The 21,808-nt window shown below is 45.5% G+C and overlaps 1 long non-coding RNA gene across 1 annotated transcript; it reads left to right on the top strand.

The window, feature by feature from the left end:
* The first annotated feature begins 582 nt into the window (after positions 1-582).
* On the top strand, positions 583-11,705 carry LOC109498097. The gene is made up of 3 exons (XR_002154688.3): positions 583-785; positions 10,272-10,367; positions 11,511-11,705. It is a non-coding gene; the product is annotated as an uncharacterized LOC109498097 (long non-coding RNA).
* The last annotated feature ends 10,103 nt before the right edge of the window (positions 11,706-21,808 follow it).

Genomic DNA, 21,808 nt, shown 5'->3' with positions numbered 1-21,808 from the left:
GGCAGGGCCGGGGGCCGAGTGGGGGACAATGGAGGCTGAAAGCGCTGCCCTAACCTGCTATGTTTCGTATCGCACGCCCATTGTGCGAGGGTCGTTTTAAACTACTTAGCGCTCCCCCCTCCACTGATCCCGGCCGATAAGATATAGTTCTGTCCGAATACATAAAAAGGATGTCGGGGAGCGGGCGCTTTCGGAGGCTTTTCTGCGCTACTTGGGTCTTTCACACACACCCCCACCCCGCTTCAGACCCCTCCCCCAGCCGGGCTCCAGGCTCGCTGGCTCACACAGTGTCCTCCGCCCGCTTTCCCCAACTCTAAGTATAGTAGGGTGCGGCGTTTCTTTTTGCCTCCCTCTCTTTTTCTTCCTTTTCCCTGCGCCATCCGCGCGCCGGTTTAAGCAACCGTGATCTGTGAATAAACAAAGTCAGTAAACAACCGAAAAAAACATTCTAGATCCGAATTCCAGGAGGGTAAACTTTCCATGCCACGTCACACTTCAGCAAATTTGCACAGATATTATATTGCCTCCCCCTCCTTTATTATTCTTTTTTTTTTTTTTTTGCTAGGATCCCATTGTACTTAACTGAATTTTATAACGCTGATCGATATCTTGGTAAAATATTCATTTTTAAACTAGCGGGCAGTGAAATCTTTGCTTTGTGTGCTAAAGTCAACAGTCGCTCGGTTTGAGCTCAAATAAATGCGGAGATGCCTCGGCTCAGAGCAGTCGGCCACCTCCCTTCGAGCGCTGGACGCTCCGCCGCCCGCCAGCCCGCAGCACCACAGGTAGGGAGCGCGCCCACTCGGGGGCCGCGCCCGGGTCCCCTGGGCAGCGTCCGCCCCCCATTCCCCTCCGCGCGCCTCCCCTCCCCCAGCCAGCCCCTTTCCTTTCCAAGGGCCCCGACGCTAGGGGTTGGGGGTGGGGAGGTAGAGAATGAGAAGCTAAGTCGGTGAAGACCCTGGAGTTTGGAAGGTGGCCTATTTGTGCGGGGATTTCTGAGAATACACGGTGTGGGTGGACGACGGGGCGAAGAGCTGCAAACAGACTCAATCTGGGCTCTGAGCACATAGAGTTGGGTTGGGGCCCCGAAGCTACGGGAAGCCACTACAGGCTCCTGCAGCCCATCCGGGGTGAGGACTCGATCCGACGGACGCGCGTTTCCCAAGGACAGTGAGGGGGTAGGGGATGGGGGAACGCCCTTGGCCCCAGAGTCAGGGGTGGAGGCAGCGGAAAACGGCATGCTGGTATCCCGTGGCTGCATCGGCAGAGGCCCGTGAGTGGCTAAGCCCTCCCCGCCTTCCCCGGCGCGCAGGGTTCTAGTCTGGTCTAGGCGTTTCCCTAGAAGCCCACAGACCAGGCAGCATTGGGGTCAACGCCTCGAGGCAGCAGGATTGGGACAGGGCCTTCCCGGAGAAAGGAGTATATTTTCGTTCTCGCTACAAGAAGCGGCGGGTGCCCTTTACGCACAGAAGCGCACGGCTGCAGACAGTTTCGGGAGCCTCGGGGGTTACAAGCGGGGCCCAGCGGGGGAAGGGTGGAGAGAGAAACGCGCCACCAGGCAATTAATCCTCATTCTCCCAGAGGCTGGCCCCGGGTAGGGGCGCGCTGCGGTGCGGGAGGAGAGGAGTTTGGAGGACCACAGAGAACCAATTGCATCTTTCTCCCGCCTGTGGCAAGGCACCAGCTTGGAAAACTAGAAGTTCCAAAGCTGCCAGTTGTAACTGCAGGATCGTCGGGTATCGAGGCCGGGGCATGGGGTACTGAGCAGGCGTGTTTCTTCTGGGATCTTCCAGGTGTCCCCTGAAATTAGCATTCCTCTGGAGGTGTTTACTTTAAAGGGCTAGACATCCCGCCTTGTTTGAAGCCCGCGCAGACTTCTAGGTATTTCACCAGGCGGGGAGACAAGCGCTCTTTCCGTCCTCCCCGCGGTCACCAGATCCTGGGACCCAAGGGGCAGAAGTCGGAATCGATCCCTGTAACTGGCAGGGTCAGTTATGTGGGCACCTCTGTGTGGGGACCATGCCCCCCTCCCCGCCTTCCCTGGCGTCCGGGACCGCGCACCTTTGTCCGCGCACCGGAGGCCGCTTGGGGAGCGCACCCGCCGCCCTCCAAGCCGCGGTTCCGGCTGGCAGCTAGTTATCTTCCCTAAACAAGATGGAACGCCTGCAGGACACACGGCTAGGCTAATCGTTTTTAAATAATTAATGCCTCCCCGTTCCGCTGGTAATGCGCGGCCTCGAATCCGTCAATTACTTGTCATTAGACGAGTGTCGCCCCACGGCCTTCCCTCGGGCCTTTGATGGCGCCCGGTCACCCAGCCCACCCCACTCACGGCCGAATGAAAAAGTGCCCGGCCTTGAAGAGCCGGGTGCGGAGTAGCCACGGCCCTCGATTCAGTGCGAGTTTTGAAAGAAAGACCTTAGTTGAAGAGATGTAATCTTCCAAATGGCCAATTTAAACGCCTGATCTTTATCGCCCGCCTTCTCCCGGCTTTATAAAGAAAAGCCGGTCCTCAGTGTTTTGGGGGCCTTTTAATGTGGGGGTGGGGCGAGGAGAAGCGAAAGATGAGGCTTAATAGGGCACGGGGCAGGTGTTTGCTCAAGAAGGTTCCTGGAGGCACCTCGGGGTAACTAGTTTTCTAGCGCATCCTTCTAAGCATCAGGGGCCTGGACCAAGTATTGGCTGCCGGCTTTGAAGGCCGGTGCGCCGGGACAAGTCTTCTGGAATGTATAAACCAGAACCGTCCGGAGAAAGCGTCAGGACCTTTTCAGGCAGTGCATCTTCACCCTGCAAGAGGTAATAGGACCCCCCACCCACCATGGGCCTGACATCACAGAACAGTGGGTGCCTGTTGATGCCCACGGACTTGTAGGTACCAAGTCCTGCTGCCCAGAAGAGGCGCCCAACACACACGCCTTAGAGGCACCATCCCAAATTTGCTGTCCCTGTCATAGCACAAGAGCTTGATTTCAGACCCCAAATGCCTTTGTTGGGTCAGGGACACTGTGGAGACCGGCCTTGGCCACAGCACCATGGCCAGCCAAGGGGTGGTGGAATGAAATTAAAACGAAAACGAAAACAGAAGAGAAAATTTCCCCAAAGTTTGCTACTGATTTCATTACGTTTCTGCTGCTCCCTATCCCCCCCCCCCCATCAAAGGTGTTTTTTGTTTGTTTGTTTTTGTTTTTGTTTTACAGTAAATAAATTGTCAAGGTTTCAGAACCTTACATGCCTCCTTGGAGCAAAAACCATGTGCTGTATCTGCACCACTCTCAGCTTTACAGATCACAAGTTTCTCATAACCTCAACTCCCAGGAATGGTTTGCCTCTAAGAAGAGAATAGAAGACATGAGGGGTGGAGGGGGAAGAAATCATGAGGAGAGTGGGAGAAACTTTTTAAACATATAGAGAGATGGAGAAAGGGTGATTGGAACGTGCCTGTGTGCCTGGTTGCCCCCAGAGGACCCTGGGCTGTGCTTTAGGCCTTTGACTTCAGACCTACAGCCTTTCTAGAGCATTCCACAAAGATTGGAATTTTTTGAAAAATTCCTTTTTGATGAGATTCACCGGATATGGGCAGGAAGTTGCAGGCACCTCCAGAGACAAGCAAACACAAATTACACGGAATAGATATATGTCCCCACTGGAGCTCAGCAGGGTCCCCACCTCCAGGCAAGCTTGGTTTCTTCTCCCTTTGACAAAACTCCCAGGGAGCGCCCTACCCCGGAGCTCTCCAGGGGTTGCCTCGGAAGCCTAAATCCTGGGGCATCTTCCCCATTCTGTTCACAGCCTTCCTGCCCACTCTCTTATCCTTTTTCTCCTTTCTTCTTTAAAACAATCATGTGTGTCCCCCCTTGCCCCCTCCCGCCATTGTATTTGTTGATGACCTAACACGCTCACACCAAAAGCCACACACAGAAAACCAACAACGTGGGATGGGAGGAGAGACCAATTATGATTGAGGCTAACAAGCGGGGAACACCCAAGTTGAGGCCGGCTGTCTCCTGGGAGACTGATGGAGGCTTATTTTACAAGCTGTCATTCCGTCCTGGTCCCTATTGCCAGATTGGAGGTGATTCCTATTCTCCCCTCCCCCTCAGCCCCTGCACCCTTGGGGCTTATTCCAGATTCTTTGTATATCCTCTGCAGAAGCGGCCCCCCAAGTCCCTCTCCTGCACAGGTGGAAAGAACAGCACATCCTCACGACAGCATGCCTATTTTTCACATCAGTGATTGTTCCTGAGATTTCTGAGCTCATTGCCAGCAAGATGTGGACTGGTCAGATGTCACTGTCACACATGCCCCGTCCTCCTCACCAGGTTCCCATTAAAAGGCATTGACTACTTACCCTTTACACTCTTCCCCTCCTCCTGCCTCTTCCTCTTTTGCCCCTCCTACTCCTTCTTTTTCTATCCCCCCTCCCACCACCACCAAAGAAGGAGGGATATTTTACTGTCAGATAACACAACTGATAGCTGGGAATGCTAAAAGAAGCAATACAAATTAAGTTGCTTTCATTCATCCAAAACTAGAGGTCTCACATTCTCATTAGAGTAACTGCCTGGGGTTTACTCCTCTCTTGAAGCTAATTAGAGGCAGTAATATTCCCTCTGATGTCAGGACATCATTCGAGCAACATCATATTTATTTAACTTTAACATATCAAATTAACTGAGAGGGGAAATTTCAGCATCACCGACATGGGTGAAGAAGAAATGCTCGAGTACAATGCCGTTAGAACCTCGGAATGAGAGATCCTTTGCTGTGGTTTAGTTCCCCTTGCAGAATGGGTTCTGCTTCTGCTTGCTTAAGTGGTTGAGGACCAGACTTCCTTCACAGGTAAATCAGCTCTTCCATTGTTTCATTTATCTGAAAAGAGTAAAACCACAAAGTTCAAGAGTAAGCAGGAAGGTTTTTGGACCAGGGTTGGTAATGACCCCAGCAAATCAAAATAAGATTGTGTGTGTGTTTTGACTTGTTATTTCATTAGAAAGACGATCTCAGTTCATTAGCTGTTCTTTTTTTCACAAAGCACAAGTAATTATACAGTGGATTTTGTTGGGAAAATTTTGCTCATGTGAAAAAGGACACACATTCCTAATTTGAAGACATGGATGTTAAGAGCATATTATTGGAAGAGGAAACATAATACTGAGAAGTGTCTGGAGAAGGCTTGAGAAGAGTTAAGGCATGAAGTGGGTGGCTGGAGTACTGGGAAGGGCAGAGGATGATTATGTGTCATTTTCCATGAAGGAACAGGGTGACATGTCAGCTAGGGCAGGACCTGGATCATAAGAACTTCTATATGGAGACAAATCAGGATGTAATATGTGGACCCCCCTGGTACAAAAATATGCAACCATCTGCTCAAACTTTCTGCTTGCTTTGTCTTCTAAAGCCTAAGCTAAGGAATTTAAAACAAAAAAAAAAGACCAATCCATTATATATTTTTCATTTAGTCTGCAATTCTCTATTACATTGAACTGAGCTGTTCACACACAGAAGTTGTAACTTCAACTGCTTGTTAGCTGAGAAAATGCATCCTCTATGCAGAAGAGTCCATTTTTTTGGCAAAACTTTTGCCTTTCATTCTACCTTCTTGGTGTTTCTCATCTCCCGCTGCCCCCCCCTCCCGCCCAAGTCCCTACCTCTCTTTTCTTTATCACAATTGTATTCACTTCAACCACCATTGAGTAGGGTCCCACATGTGCCAGACAATGTGCTAGGTGTCTTCATAAACATGACTTCATTTAAGCTTCCCCACATCCCACTGGTAGATGACAGAATTTATGGGAGATGGACCTGGGGCGGAGAGAAGTTAGGGAACTGCTCAGATTTCAGAGCTCACCACTGAACTCAAGTCTTGCAACTCTATGTTTTTTTCAACTTCTTTTGGCCTCCTATGGCGGGGGGTGGGGGGGGGGGGTGGGGGGGTGGGGGGGCACAGACCTCTTTGATTCAAATGCAGTAGGAAACCTGCTTCTCCACAACCCCCAACTTTTCACTGTTGGGTGCTGTTGGTAGAGGGGAGGCTGAATGTTAGGAGAAAGGTGATAAGAAACAGGAAGATCTCAGGAAGAAGGATGGCGGAGACTCCACCTGCTATCCTAGAAGGGATTAGGATGCATTATGTCTGGGATCAGGCTGGATTCTTATTTTCTCTTTTGGAGCAACACAGTGTATTCCTATGTGACGATGGTTTCTCAAAGCTGGCCAGAGGTTCAATCAGAACTGGACCACAACTGCACCACCACTGAAGCTGCTGTAGCCGGCTGGCTAATGCTGGAGGGGAAGAGAAAGGGAGAGAATCAGCAGCCTGTGATTAAAAAGAGAAAATGCCGGGGAAGAGAGGGAAAAAATGTCAGGGGCAGAAACAATGACCTGGCATCCGGGCTTAAATAATGCACATAGCCCAATTATTTCTTGAGGTGTAGCCTGCCAGCCATATTCCTTACTGAGAATTCTGGAGCAGAGGCCAGGAATGTTCTGAGAGACTCCTGCTTCTGACCTCCCTCTGACCCACACCTGGTGGCCTAACCGCACAGGTGACAGCACAGCTGGAATGCACGCACCGCCCACAGCTGGGCTTCAGGGCTGCCCTCGCCCCAGCACCAGCTGCAAGAACAGCAAAAGGCCCCAGCCCCCACAGCATTCCTCCCCCCACCCTGCCCCCGCTGTCCACATATACACAAATTCAGATCCAGATAAACACCTGCCTCAGAGGTTTGCCACTGAACGGGTGCTGGCCCAGGAGGACCAGCCTGCTTCTGTCACAGAGGGAGGATAGGATGTGACCCAGCACTCAGTAGGCCTGCAGTCTGAGAGGAGAGCACACCCCAGCCAAGTTTCACGTCTGAGCTGCACATGGTACATGGATGTGCAGGGAACGCTGGCTGATACCTGCTTGTGCCAGGCCCTGGGGACACAATGTGGAATGAACAGGGCCCTCCTGGACACAGGCTTGGACTGGAGGCCTCCTTTTCTTTTCCACTTACTGAAAGATAAGTTCCCTGGGTGTCCATGGTTTTTAGTGGTGTGGAGTTTCCTGTATACTTAGCATCTTCCATTTCAGGATTTGTGGGGAGGCTCTGGACAACTGGATTCTAAGGCCAGTGCCACACAAAATGATGTGTAGGGCATGGGAATAACTGACTCTTGGAAGTACACAAAGTTCTAGATTAAACCATACTTTTCACTCCAAACTGGACAATTGCGATGTTAGGTTGAGGTGGGGACGATGCATCCAGAATGACAGTTACCCACTCTCAGGTTGAGTGCTGAGCTTCCTAGAGACTGCCCAAAAAGGGCAGTCATCCAATCTTCTGGCTGTTTATGGGGACAAGTAGGGGCAGACATCCAATCTATATTTTGTCCATCCTCCATTTAATGACCACTCCCCTCCCACCAGCAGTTTGCCAATTAAAGGCCAATCTCTCTTGATTTCTTTGCTTTAAAAGGACATTTCGATTCATGCAGCCAAACAATTAAATCCCCCTCTTGCCTCTCCCTTCCCAGAGCTCACGAACAAGATGCTTCCCTATCTCTTGCCAGCATTGAGCAGTGGGAAGGAGCTGATCTCAGGTGCTAACCTGAAGTTATCAGAATGCCAGACTCATTTAGGGAGCTCAACTCTGGAACCCGAGGCGATCCCTTCATTGATTGTGGAAAGCGCTGTTTAGATTTTGTCGTAGCTCAGTAAACAACCAAAAGTAACTGCGGGATTTCTGTCTTACATTCAGCTGAATCCCTCTCTTTCTCGTGCTCTCTCTCTCTCTCTCTGTCTGTCACACACACACACACACACACACACACACACACACACACACACCACATACACTCCTCCTCTCCCACAGGCTCCTGTTAATCAGGAAGGGATAGTCAGACCAAGGTCCTTTAAGAACACCCTCATCTAACTCTCCAGCAGCAGAATCTTTTGTAGGGGAGAGCTACACCTTTCTCCAAGAACTCACATCTCTCCCAAAAGGCACAGCCTCCCGAGTTCCTAAGTCTGTAGCGAAAGCTCTTGAGAAAGGGTTGTGCCTTTGGGCCCCTTACTCTGCCATCTCTGAAAGCCCCCACCTGGCTAAAAGACTTGCCAGGGACTTGGCCTCTGTGGCCTCCCTTCCCCCACCCCAGTGCTTCCCTGAGATCCGGGTTGTCTTTCATGAGCTTGTTGCAGCTCAGATCCAGCTGCACAAAATTGAGGGTGAGGGGTGGATTCCCTGTCTGCAATGCTGGGGAGCTGCTTCTGGGCTGGGCAACACGGTCCTGGATACAGATCTCTTTGGGGGTAAAGGCGAATTAAATTGGCAAGCTCTACTCTGATACTCAAACTTCTGCAGTTCTTAGCAAGATCCCCATTTAGGCCTCAATTACTAGTAGAAAAAGAGAAAGATGCTTCCTATTGTCCACAATTTGCCATTCTCTGAATAGACCATTTGTTTTAATTAGGTCCCCTTCATTTAGTTCTATCTGCGGGAGCAGGTTTGCTCTGAAGTGATTGTGTTGAACGTGCGCACTCTGCCATCTATTTGTGTAAAATAAATAGAAAGACATAATTGCCAGTCATCACAATATAAAAGATTAGTGCAAATCCTAAACAATGATCATTTAAAATTCAATAATTCTTAGAAAAAGGAGTCAAATGATAAAGCACAGTTTCCCCGAAGGTGTTAGACACAACGGGCCTGCAATGGATGTGTGTTTAAAAATTAAGAAACTTTTTTTCCCCTAAGTTGGTACTATTTCAAATGAAATTCTTTTCTTATTTGTTTAGAATGCCTTTCATATGAAAAAAAATTCAAATCAGATCACCTCAACTTAAAATACAGGTCTTCAATATTAGCCAGCCTCAAGCAGAAAGCTTTCTAAAAGTCTTGCAAATCTAATCCCTGGTTCTATTCTTCCCAAGATGCCAAAATTCTAATATCTTTTATTTTTTAAAGTCCCTAATTTTGTCTGTGACCTCTCCAATCTTAGAAAAATCGGGGGGGGGGGGGTGGAGAAAACAAATACAGTAATGTGTAAATTCTTAGGACTTAAGATAGGGATGTATTCCACAGTATCGAAAGTTCCACAACATTTTGCACATTAAGCAATTTTTTTTTTAAACAAGGGGTAGCTCTTGCAATTAGATTGCTATTTTATTATACAAGGTACAAACCAATAAAGTATGCCATTTCTTTTCCCCTTCCCTTTTCCTAGTACAATTTGGGAAGGAGGGTAAAATGCATTTTGGGTTTTGATACATTTATTTTGTGCCAACCATCTGCATATTTCATGAGGCTCAACTATTTCTCTGCACAATGTACGGTCTATTCTGTGTCCTGAGGAAACGAAAGAATAACAGACTGCTGGTCCCTCGACCACTTGTGTTACTCTTCGGTTCACAGTATTCTAGCTCCATTGTTATCGATAGTCCTATTTTGTTAAATATCAGCTTGGCTATGATGAAAGCTAATTATGTAATTCCACTTCATTTCTGCCTCTAAATTTTATACTTGATAAAATAGCTCAATGATGCTAATTAAATTTCTGCTTACAAAGATGATTTCTTTGTATTTCTCAAGGTTTGGCTTTCTGGCTATGAAATTTACACTAAAAACATTTCTGGAGGTAGCAAATATATTGATCATTTTTGGATTAAGACTGTTAAAATATATATTTCAAATGTTTCTGAGTTAGAATAGATCTTATGTAGAAGAGGGATTTGTTCTATTTACCTCTTTCCTTTGTGCAACGTTTGTGCAGATCCCCCCACACCTGGGAAGTAGTTTAGATATTTTGTAATAGTTCACTACCTCTGGAGCCCAGGCAAAGCCGTGCTAAATTTTGAAAAATAATTCAGGAGACACTCGCAGATATTGGGACACAGGGTGTATGTAACCTCCCATGGCTGAGACAAGCGACATGATGTTTGGTGCAAGGGGCGAAAAACACGACCTAACAGTGTTTACATGTGTATTCAGCCATGAAATTGAATATTATCAAAGTTGAAAAATGCAAATCAAATTAAAACCATGGAAAATTGTCTTTGGAATTACAGCGGCCTCGAGACCCCAAGTGTTTGCTTAAATTGAAGCGTTTAGAAAATGAAAAACCCTAAATTGCCCCCTTCTATTCCCCCCCACCCACACTCCCCCGCCGTATGAAATTTGTTCTTTAATTCTACCAGAAATGTGTTGAGGCTCAGCCATCAATCGTTCCTCCTCGGCATCAATCACACTGAAATAGAACTTTTTCTTAGAAATTAATTGTCTCCCTTCACTTAGTGTCACTAAAATCGGACGTGCTTCAGAAACTGAGCGGCACCGCTTTGCTTATTCCGAAATGAGCCCCACACCACAGGCTGCCAGGTTCTTCTCCCTGTAAGTGCCGCTGCCGAGCCTAAGCCACCCAAGCTAAACGCTGCGGGCGCTGCTGGCGCTGGTCCGGGAGGGCGGCGGGCGGCGGGGCTGGGGGCCCCGGCCCCACACACGCTTGGCGCAGCCGGGGCTACCGGGCCGCTGGGTCTGCGGAGTAGCGGGCCAAGCCCGGAGACTTCGCGCTCATTCGTTGCGCTTTCCCACGTCGGGGAAGCCTGAAATATGGAAACGTGGCACTTTGCTTCGCTAACGCAGGAGTTCCCAGGGTCTTGATGGAGAAAGACCAAAAGAGGAAGTGTCAAAAATCTACTTTTTAGAAGTGAGACGTCTAAAAAGTAATAAGCAGGGGTGGCAGGGCGTGCGGGGGCGGGTCATTCTTGCCTTTTTCCAAGTTCTAAAGCGCAGGAAACACACGCTTAGAGGCCAACCCATCAGATGGGGCCAATCTCACCCCCAGTCGCCTGGGTGCTGCAAACTTTAGTCCTCTCCCGCCCCTCCCCCATTTCTCTCCAGCCTGGGAGAAAACCAGCGCGCCAGCCGTTCTCCAGTAGATGCCAAATGCGGCCGCGTTCGGAGAGAGCCCGCAGAGCCCTAGTGGCGCAGCAGGAAGTGCAGGTGGAACCGCCGGCGGCGCTCTGCGCGGACCCGGCCTGGGGTCAAGGGTGGCAGCCGGACCCAGGTCGGGTGGAAGCCGGACCCAGGCAGGCGCGCCCACAGAGTTAATAGGGACTGTGGGGACGCTGGGGATGCCGGCAATGGTTAGGTTGTGCTGGCGTGGCCTTGGAAAACTTTCATCTCATTTGATGACCCTCGAGGATATTCATTCCCCACCCTCCCCAACCTGCCTTCCTCTAGTTTGAACATCCATCCACCTGGGCAGGTCCGGGATGGCCAAGGGTGGTCTGGCTTTTTCTCCCATGGGGAGCAGAGACAACCGGTGGCCTCCGCGTCACGCAGTCCTCCCTCCGGACCTCCAGCTCAGCCCTTGTAGATTTGAAGGGCAGAGGCTGTTGCAGAAATGCAGTAAATCCAGTCCTACGAACCCAGATAGGAGCGGGATGAAGAGTAGCGGAAGCCAATTTATATTTGAAGCCTACCTCTTTATTGCCTTTCCATGGATCAACACTAGCTTTATTTCCGTTCCAGGGATCAAGACTAGCTCAACTATGGCTGAGAAAACAACCCATGTTCCCCAGAGTTTAAAACCTGCCCATAAGTTGTGGTCGTGTTTTGGAGATTCGGGATCCTATTTCCAAGGAGAGTTGTCCGGGGCGTGTTTATGTTTGTTATTTTCAAAACCAAGCAAAGGAAACAGCAGCCAATTAAAATGAAATATTTTTATTTGCCTCCAACGTTGTCAGTGATTTGCCCCCTGGGGATCCACAATTTTCCCAAGCCTGTTAACGGGTGACAATGAATGAGTGCCTCGTGTAATTTAATTTTCCTGTCACACTAAATAGAGCTACATTGTAAACCTTAGATCTACTCTTACTGATAGGATCGCCTTGTTTTGCCATTTGCACCATAAAGACCCCCAAAAGGGACACTGTATTGTGACCTCTACTCTTGAATTATTCAAGAACTTAACGACATTTTCCATTTTAAAAAGGGAACTAATTGCCATTGATGTAAAGCATGTGACCTTCCCTGGGTGCCCAGTATGAGAATGTAACCATCTGTGTGTGCGTACAGGAGCTGCAGAAAGCGGGCAAAAATTGGAGAAAGTTGTAAACATAAATTAGCTCAAAATAGACATGGAATTAAGCACATTATTTAGCTCCACGCCCAGCCATGACATAGGTTTCCAGAAAGTTCTCTTATGTGACCTAAAATCCTTATAAAATCTCATATCAACTCAGGCCTGTTTGGGGGCATGGCATGACTTTTTATCTAGAACAGTAATATTTGAATTAGTGAAATCCGGTATATCTTCATTAATGTGAAATCACTTCGTGTGATGTCAAGCAAATTATCTAATAATCTGCTCGCTTTCCTCCTCCTCCTCCCCCTCCTCCCCTCTCCCCATCTCCCATCCTCCTCTTTGGTCTCTTCCTCCTCCTCCTCCTCCTTCTCTTCACCTTCCTTAATTTCATTATTTTCTTAATAGGAAAAAGAAACTCACAACTGTAAATAAATTGTACCTCGGTATTTGCTATTTGAACCAGTCTTAAGTTTCGAGGAAAGCTGGCATTGAAATTCTTCAGGACCAGAATTCTCACTCTTCAAATTCCTTGAAAATGGATGCCTATCTTTCCTCAAAGTCAAAAGACTCCCAGTGTATTTTCTACTGTCCATTCACTCTGTCCCTTACCCCTAAAGAAAAACAAAAACAGAGAAAATGTTCTTTGGTTTCACAATTTCAGTGTGCAAAGATACCCTGATGCTTTTCCTGATCTATCTACCAAGTCCACAGCCAATATTAACCATTTTAAAAGAGTAAGTAAATTGGAAAGTAAAACACATTCCTGGGCTGGGCTACAAATAACTTCTTTTGAACTTTTAAGTGATGATTTCAACAAGGAATTTCGTCATTTGGGCAGAGAACGGACAGTTCCTTTTTAATAAACATACCATGGCTTAATTGAGAACTAAGTAACTTCTCTCTGTTAGGCTGTGTGAATCCACACCTCTAGTTTGTAGAATTTCTCGGGGGGAAAAATAAAGTACATTTGAATACCTTGTTCGATTCTAATGGATCCCACATTATATTAACCCATTTGACACAATTGCTGCCATTGCAGCCTGGAGCCATGTGAAAAGCAGAGGGTCTGACTCTCCATCTGTGGCAGAATACTAAGTGCTATTTTAAAGGAATTTGTCATAAAACCATTATTACTCACATTGTGTAACAGAACAACTGCTTTCATATTTCTTCAAAAGAAATTCGTTTCCCTCTTTGGTATTATGTGCTTTTGTGTACAGTAACATGGCAGAAAAAAAATGAGTAAGTATTCATGTTCTTATTGTTAAATGATACGTTCATACTTAAGGAATAAAGTTTAAAGCATTTGCAAATCAAGAAAAGTTGCAGCATGTATCTACCTCCCTGTAAGTTCCCTGTGCAAAAAGCAGCGTGTGATGGATCAAATGTTAATTTCATTTCATAGATTTTTCATTTATTTCTCCATTTGGAAAAATTTTTGGAACAACTTGATGTAGATCAGAAGACAGAGAAGCAATTATATGGGTCTTTCACAGTATGCCTGGGCTCTCTCCAGCATTCTATAGTATTATAATCCAGTAATTTTTCCACGGTGATGTGTGTTTAAAATGAAAATTTGATTCACTATCCAAACTGTCACCAAAGATAAGTGACAGTTATTTTTCTCTTCCTCTTGAAAAAACAATGGTCCTGATCTAGGACCACCTGAGGGCATTTGTGAGTACTGTGGTAAGTTTGCAACATCTTTAGGGCATAGCAAAGCCCTCTCCTGGCTCTGTTTCTAGACCTCTCTCTCTTCTGAATGGATTTCGGTGTTGACAATTCAGAGAGCCAGCAGGAGGGGTTTTTAATCTTCTCTGAGGTTAAGTGGATGGTTCTAGAAGCCTGTGCAAGAGATTCTGAGTTAGGGTCACATTTCATCCAGTTCCTATTCCCCCCTTCCACTGCCCACCAAAAATCAAAAGTAAAACCAACAGCTTTGAAAAGCATTCCCAGTTGGCCTTTATAAAGAGCAAACAAAATGCCTACGCTAGGCCTGGGGAAGGTAGGGATGACATTTTAGTTAGTCATCTGTAAAATGGGTTCCTTATTTCTCCTTCAAGTCTGGTATAAAGGGACACAGTGAGGCTTTGTGACTGTGTCTCTTGGCATTGATGGAGTTCAACAGCACTGTCTAATTTGGTTATTTTTCAAGATGCTGTGCACACACTGGAAGGGGAAAATGAGGCAATTATTGAGGGAAAAATAAGGTAGCTTATGATACCAAGGCAGATGTAATATCAAGCCAGCCTGCCCTTATGAATTTATAATTTCTTCTATTTTCCAGGTCCTGGTAGGCTTTCAGTAACTGCAGTGTGCAGATAGCCTGGGTGTCTTGTCCTTTTCCATTTTTACCCCCAGCCTGGAAGACTTGATGTGTGCATGTTTTCACCACATTCCTGAATTTTTCACACTCTTTGTCTCCTCCTTTAAAGATTTTAACTCTTGATATGTGGTTTTTAAAATACCAGAGCTAGCAAAAGTTGATAACTTTTTGTCTTATTCTATTTTTCTGAATGTATGCATTTACATATATTTACTGGACTTCTAACTGTCCATTCTTCTTCCCTGGGAAATAACATCAAGACAGCTTAACTCTGACACAATTAGTAAAAATACCTTTAAAAAAAACTTCATTTCTTCCATTTAGTAAATATTTATTTTATAAACATGGATTGTGGTCTGACTCTGTTAGGATTCTGCTTTTGCATGGAGCCTTGTCCCTGACTAAGAAAGTGGTTATAAAGTCACTCAGCAATAACATTTTCCAGCATGACCAAATATGACTATGGAAGTAGGAACACCCGTTCTAATATGTTCTCTTTCCTCATGGACGCCGGGGGGTACAAAATTCCTAAAGGATTTTCTGTACGATGGGTGAAGTTCATGTATTATACTGGTTCTCCAGGATACCAATTAAGTGTTCGAATCATGGAGTAATTAAAACATATATAAAATATATATTGAGTTCATTGAGGCTGAAGATTTTGACATGGAAGCCATCAATTTTCTAATGAGAATATAGAGACTTTTCAAAACATGCCATCAGGATGTAGTTCTCTTTTCAAACAAAATTAGAATGACTGCCTGACTCTCCTTGACCACATTCTTATGTTTTTTCCAGATTTGCTTATTCCCAGCTACCCGAGCAAAAAGATGAAATGGAGGAAGAATGTTGTTTTCCTAATAGCACATGATAGAAAGCACATGAGCTTCTCCCCAAGCTGAACTTTGACCATCACAAGAGTGTCCCCAAAAGGCCATAACTCTGCTGTCAGATTCAGATTGCTCCTGGATGCTTTCCTCTGAGTTGTCAATGAATATCAACGGAGGAATGACACACAAAAGCAGACTGTTAATAGAGAGGCGATGGTCCAAGTCCAGATGGGTGCTGTGCATGAATATGGAGCTCTCGGGATAAAGGGAAGGGAGCATATGAAAATTGAGACTTGTAGCTTTGGACCAAACCCCCTGACCAAGAAGCATTAGAATATGTCAACACAGGGGTGTCTGGGTGGTTCAGTAGGTTAAGCGTCCGACATCAGCTCAGGTCATGATCTCACAGTTTGTGGGTTCAAGCCCTGCATCAGGCTCTGTGCTGACAGCTCAGAGCCTGGAGCCTGCTTTGGATTCTGTGTCTCCCTCTCTTTCTCTGCCCCTCCCCAGCTCATGCGTGCTCTCTCCCTCTCAAAAATAAACGCTAAAAAATTTTTCTAAAAAAAATATGTCAACACAACGATGGTTAAAATATGAAAGTGTTGACTTGTTCTGCAGTATAAGTTGAAGTTATGACAGTCACGTTGTCCAAATAGACATTTAACCTTCCATGAAGCTACTAAAGCTTACCATGAGTAAATAATGATGAGTAGCCAATTTTTATACATCCCTGGCCTAAAAGTGAGTCTTAAGACATCATTACTTTTCAATGATCAGAAAGAGTCAATGGACAGAGTGATTGCTTGGGGTGAAACGTGGTCCAGTACCCACCCTTTACACGCCTTCCATTGCTGGCTGATACAATTTTGTGGTCCCTGCCTCATAGAAAGTGGAATGGGGCCAGCATGTAAACAGGTTTTGTGAGCCCCCTGGGGTGGGCAGAACAGGTTCACTTTCCCCAAGGAGCCCTGAACCCGACGGGCACACGAACAGCTTAGGGCACACACACCAATGCCTCTGCTATCTGCCCACTATGGCACACAGATACCATGATGACAATGACACATTCCAAAAAGGAAGGGAATTGAGGGTCTTAGGTATGGCCATCGTGGAGACAGTTGCACTGTTCTCAGTGCCATTTTCAATTATTCGGGTGAGGAAGGGCAAACAAGGGATGGAGTTCAACCTGTTTCAAGTTAAAAAATGTCAACCCCAAGGCACACCTCTCCTGTCCTTTTGAAGACTGACTGTCTTTCACAAGCTGGCCATTAGCTGCACGGGGAGGGGTGGAGGTTCTAACAAAATGTGATTTTTTAGTGTGCTTTGTCTCTGTAGAGAGGCTTCAGAAAGCCCTTGAAGTCCTCAGCCTGAAATCCAAGTTAATAGGGGAAGTCCTTTTTTTTTTTTTTTTTTTTAGGTGGAGAGATTTGTTTGGGAGAAACATTGACCCAGACTGCACTCTGGGTAAACTAGGGCAAAAGACCTGAGATATCGTCTGCAGGGTACTTATTAACCACTGCTCATTTGTGGGATCAATATTTCCAGCAAAGGAGTCAACACTCAAGATACACCACTAAGTATGTCTTGTTTTTTTCTCTGACATACAATTTATTTTATAAATTCATCTGCTGGAGAAGAAAAGGCAGTACGAAGGACTGTGTCTTTTATCTCCGGGATATGCAAAGCACATTTATTTTCAGCTTTTATCTCCGGAATTGTATGTTGATCCCATACATATAGATTGATTTTGTTCAGGTAGATAATGAAAAGTCAAGTGGAAAATTACACAATGGCACTCACGATCCTAGTCTTATATCGGTATATAAATTGGTTTATTATTTCATTCTATTAAAAGGCTTTTTTTTTTTTTTGTACCAGGAAAACTTCAAAATGCATCATGTTGTCAGCCTCACTGAATTTTCTTTTGGGGGAGGAAGTAGGGAAGGGGAGCTGAAGGAAGCGATTTATTCTGCTCCCGTTGCTAATTGTATTGGCTAAATGAGCTTCCGCAGAGGAGTATCCCTGCAGATTCTCTCCCCAGCCCACTTCAGGGTCACACACACAGTTTCTGTAACTCCAGGACCTTTCTGGGCCTGAACAAAGATGTCCACCATACAAGTCCTTCTTCATAAGTGGTTATTTTTTCCACTCCAGACAATTCTAAGTTTTGTCACGATGACTGAAAAAGACAAGCACTCCCCCTTCCCCCAGCACCAAGAGGCCAGAGGCTAGAGGGTGGTAGCCAGATAAAGGCCACCACCAAGGGACAGCTTGGAGCCAGAATCCTGGAGGAAATGTTATTAATAAACATCTTCTGGACATTTGGTAGCCCGTGGAGCTTGCTCCAGCTTAAAGCAATTAATTCAGGACACTGACATAAACTCTCCAGGTCTTTGACAGCTTGGAGCCGAAATAAAAATGCTAGTTCTCCCGGGAAGAGAAGAGGCTGGCTAGCTCTTTTCTGGACTGTTTGCTTATAGGCCCAGAGAGCAACCTTCCTTGCAGAATGAAATGCAAGGGCACAAACAATGTACCAGGGAGAGAATAGAAGATGGGAATGAACAGTTTGAACTATTTGCTCAGCAGAAGGGCACCACAATGCTGGGGTAGTGCTTTTCCCATGCACCCCCCGTCCCTTCTTTGGGGTCTTTTGTTATCCCCTGTCTCCTTTGGCCAGATAAGAGCACAGCTGCAGCATTGCAGCTAAGTAAGGCTGTACTTATCCCCCTAAATCTCGGGGTGCCTTTACTGTAATGGGTTAGGCTTGGCTCTCTTTTATTTTACAAGGGGATGGTGAGGGAGAGAATGGACGAATGGAGGGAGGGCCCGTGGGGGAGGGGGCGAGGCAGAAAGGACTGTGACATTGCTTGTATCTGATTCATGATTTTTTTCCCCTTTCTTTCTTAAATCTGGGCTGTGATCAGATACAATCTTTGTGGGGCATTTGAATGGAAGGGTTCAGTGATTTGTACCAGTCACTAGACCAAAATGTTGCCTTTTTGGGAATGGAAATGCAGGAGGTGTATGTCCTGGGAAGGGAAGAGGGGGATTTTGAGGCAGAATTTTTGGTTTAAATAACCAGGTTTAAATTCTCTGGCTGCAGGAAAGAGGGGAAAGTTTTGAATTGTCAATTTAAACACTGCATTCAATGATGATCTGTCGCTTCTGAAAATCACTGGACTCCTCCCCTCCAAACTTATTTTGTTCAGAATCCTAATGAATACAGGTTGCTGGGATCAGAGTTAAAAATAGGATGATCGGGAGATGAACATAAAATGTACTTTTGTAATTGCCATAAATTACACTTCTAATCAGAGTAAATGTCACCTAAAATATAATCAAATGTTCTTTCACATTTGCTCTTTTAAAGTCAGAGCCTATTTTAAATGCCATAAGAGACAGTAGACATGGCAATAATATAAAAATAAGCGCAAAGTACCGTTTACATTAAATTCATTTTAAAGTCAAAATCTAACAGGGGTTTGCCTTGTCGTGTGTGTGTTCCGACTCAGTGGGCTTTGCCACCGATGTTGGTTTTGGGAACCAGGCCACAATGCTTAATTCTATTGTAATAAGGTTTATTTAGCCTGAATGGTTTTATAAGGTGAAAAGGCAAGAAGTTTAACACCCAAGAAAATTCGTGGTTTACCATGATTGCATTAATTGTTCTCAGGCTAGAAGCCCACCTGCGGGAAGTACAAAGTTTCAAGGCTGTTGTTGTTGTTGTTGTTGTTTTTTTTCACACTGACAAAACTCGCAGAAAAAACAAAACAAAACAAAACACCCTTCTGTATATTTTTCCTGCTGGGTGGTCAGAAGGAAAGGCCACGAAGCCAAAGGCCTCCCATTGAGACAGTGCTCTGCGGAGAGCCGACCTCACGTGCCACCACCGCGGGAGATGAACGCACCTGTCCGTCTCTGCCACTCGCTGGTGAGGTTTGCACGTTCCGGGGGTGGGCGGTGGAGAGCCACGCACCACCCCCACAGCTGGGGCCCGGCTCCCCTACAGGGAAACGCCCACCTCATGTGCCCACGCAGTCTCAAGGCATCCCGTAAAATGTCTGTGTGGCCATTGTCCAGTAGAGCTGCTAAGTAGTTTAATGTCAGTGAGTATTAAATTTGATTTAAGAGGTGTGTGTGTGTGTGCGTGCGTGTGTGTGTGTGTGTGTGTGTGTGTGTGTGTGTGTTGTGCCCTGCATAGGATGCAGGGAAGTGGGAGTAAAAATGGGGGAAGGGTTCTACTTAAACATTTGCAAATATGTGATGGAATCATGAAAAAAAGATTCCTTGAAATATATCATTTTTGCTTATGATTTTGTATAAACATGTATGAGTGGATAACCTTTTTTTCTCTATAAAGATTGTAATAAAAGTATCAAGTACCAGATGTTTTGCATTTCTTTTGCAAGCATAGATTTTTAATTTTTGTATTTAGTACTGAAATATTACCACATAACAAAGGACAAACACATTTTTTTTTTCTGATTAGGTGCTAAGATTCAATGTATGCCACCTTTATGAAACTGAGACCAGGTGAAAGAATCATAATCTGCTTGGGTAAATATGTTTCTTCTCTCTAACTCTTGACTTGTCTAAGGACATTTTTTCCCACCCGTATTTTAAGAGTGATCTGAAAATCATACTGAATCATTGTGGATAACTCAGGGAAAAGACTTTTGTCCTTTTGAGATCATGGATTTCCACAAGAAGGGAAACAGTTCTTCATTGTCAATTTCTGCACATAATGCACATGCAACTGGTATGCAGCACAAAGTTGCACGTGTTGGAAGGCCTCTGAGGGAGAAGGAATGCCATAGTGGAGGGCAAAGGCACAAATAATGAATCAAGTTTAAAAGACTGTGGTCAGAAGCAAGGAGCAAGTGATACTGATCTTATATGAGACAGGCTTGGACATCACACCAGCTGCCACGGGGTTTGATTAATGAGGCATTAAGGAGATCGAGTGACACTTACAGCTAGTTACTTATGGTGCTAATTTCAAAACACTTTGCAATAGACAAAGAGACTCTGCTCATAATGCAAAGTAATTTGTGGTGTGTTCCTGGTGAATGCATTTAGCGAAGCAAATATAGTTATGCAGAATTTAAATTAAGGTTGACACTAATGTAAACAGAGCCCAAGAACCACTGTCCAATAATTTGATGAGGACACAGGTTTTAATCAAGCCTCTTCCACTAAAATAGCAATTTAAATCCCCATCGTTTAAACTGGATAAAATGCTTAACCATGAAGGTTGGCGGGGAGGGGGGGGAATAAAAAATTACTGGAAAAGATAAAAGAAACACAATATCTCTGGGGAAACTGTGACTATACTTTGACCCAACAGAAGGTTATCCATGCTGATTTAAATATTAGGTTGATTCCAGGGCCAGATTCTAGGAATTTGAGGGCATTTGCCATGTATCATTTTTGTTGTGAAATTATGGTTTAACGCATTCTGGTAGTATTGATCTCAGAATAAAAATGATCCTGGTAATAAGAAAATGGAGACTCTAAGTTGATTCAGAGTCCCAAGAAGTATTTATTTTATTAAAAGGAGAAATATCCCCCCCCAAAAAGATTTCTATTGAACTGAAATTTTCCAAATTGACTAGGGGTGGTGAGGATGGAAACAGGCCTGTGAAGGAAGGCCTAACTACTCTGAGGGTTCAATTTCCAAGAGGAGCTCACACACTCATACATGGCTTTTCTCCGGTTTGCTAGTTTGTTTTCCTTACTAAAAATCATTAGGAGAGGAAGGTGGTCAGCCCAGGCATTAACGTTAATTAAAATGTCGGCTACCCAGGTTCCAGGGCTGGGGAGGCCTTGCTTGTTGGAAACAAAACAAAATAGCAACTTAACTCTGTCGCAGCTCTTGGAAGGAAAAATGAGTGAAGGCTAGAAACAACATATCCTAGGGTCTCAACACTTTTCTGGTGGCAACCGGTCTGGAAGGTGAGGGCATCCTAAATTATCTGAATTGTGATCTGACTATTCTAAATCATGTTAATGATATATCTTCTGGGGAAAAATTTGTACAGAGGTGTGTTTTTAATACTACTCCAAAGAAAGATCCCAAAAAAAATTAGAAAAAAAATGCATTAAATGTAAAGCACCCTGAAAATGCTCCCAGTAGTAATTTTCAGTCACTCACCTTATGGAACTTCGGCAAGGGCAGAAGGTGAGGGGAAAACTGGAGATTGAAATATTCGGGAGAACGGCTGCGCAATGACCTTGATCTCGGCACCACCTATGTGGCGATGGATCTTATACACGGCAAATAAATCATGCAGTTAAGGTCACTCAGGCAGTAAGGCAGAGCCAGTCCACTCTGATCTTGGAGACCGTGTCCCCTGCCCTTGGCCTCGGCCCCACAAGGGACGTATCCCCCTCGCAAGGAACCAGTGCCCCTTTCTCTGCTACCCTTTCCTCTGTGGTGGTTCAGTGGACTGTCAACACTGCTTTGGGAAGACTCCATTTTAGGGGTGTTACCTGAGGAAATCACTTCCTCTAAATATGCTTAAGAGGGGAAGGGATTGCTAATAATCTTCATCCCTCCGGAGTTAAAGAAAATGAACTGGAAAAG

This window comes from Felis catus, chromosome A3, assembly GCF_018350175.1.
Source record: "Felis catus isolate Fca126 chromosome A3, F.catus_Fca126_mat1.0, whole genome shotgun sequence".
Classification (NCBI taxonomy): Eukaryota; Metazoa; Chordata; class Mammalia; order Carnivora; family Felidae; genus Felis; species Felis catus.
Note: the sequence above shows the minus strand (reverse complement) of the source record. Positions and strands in the feature narration are given on the sequence as shown.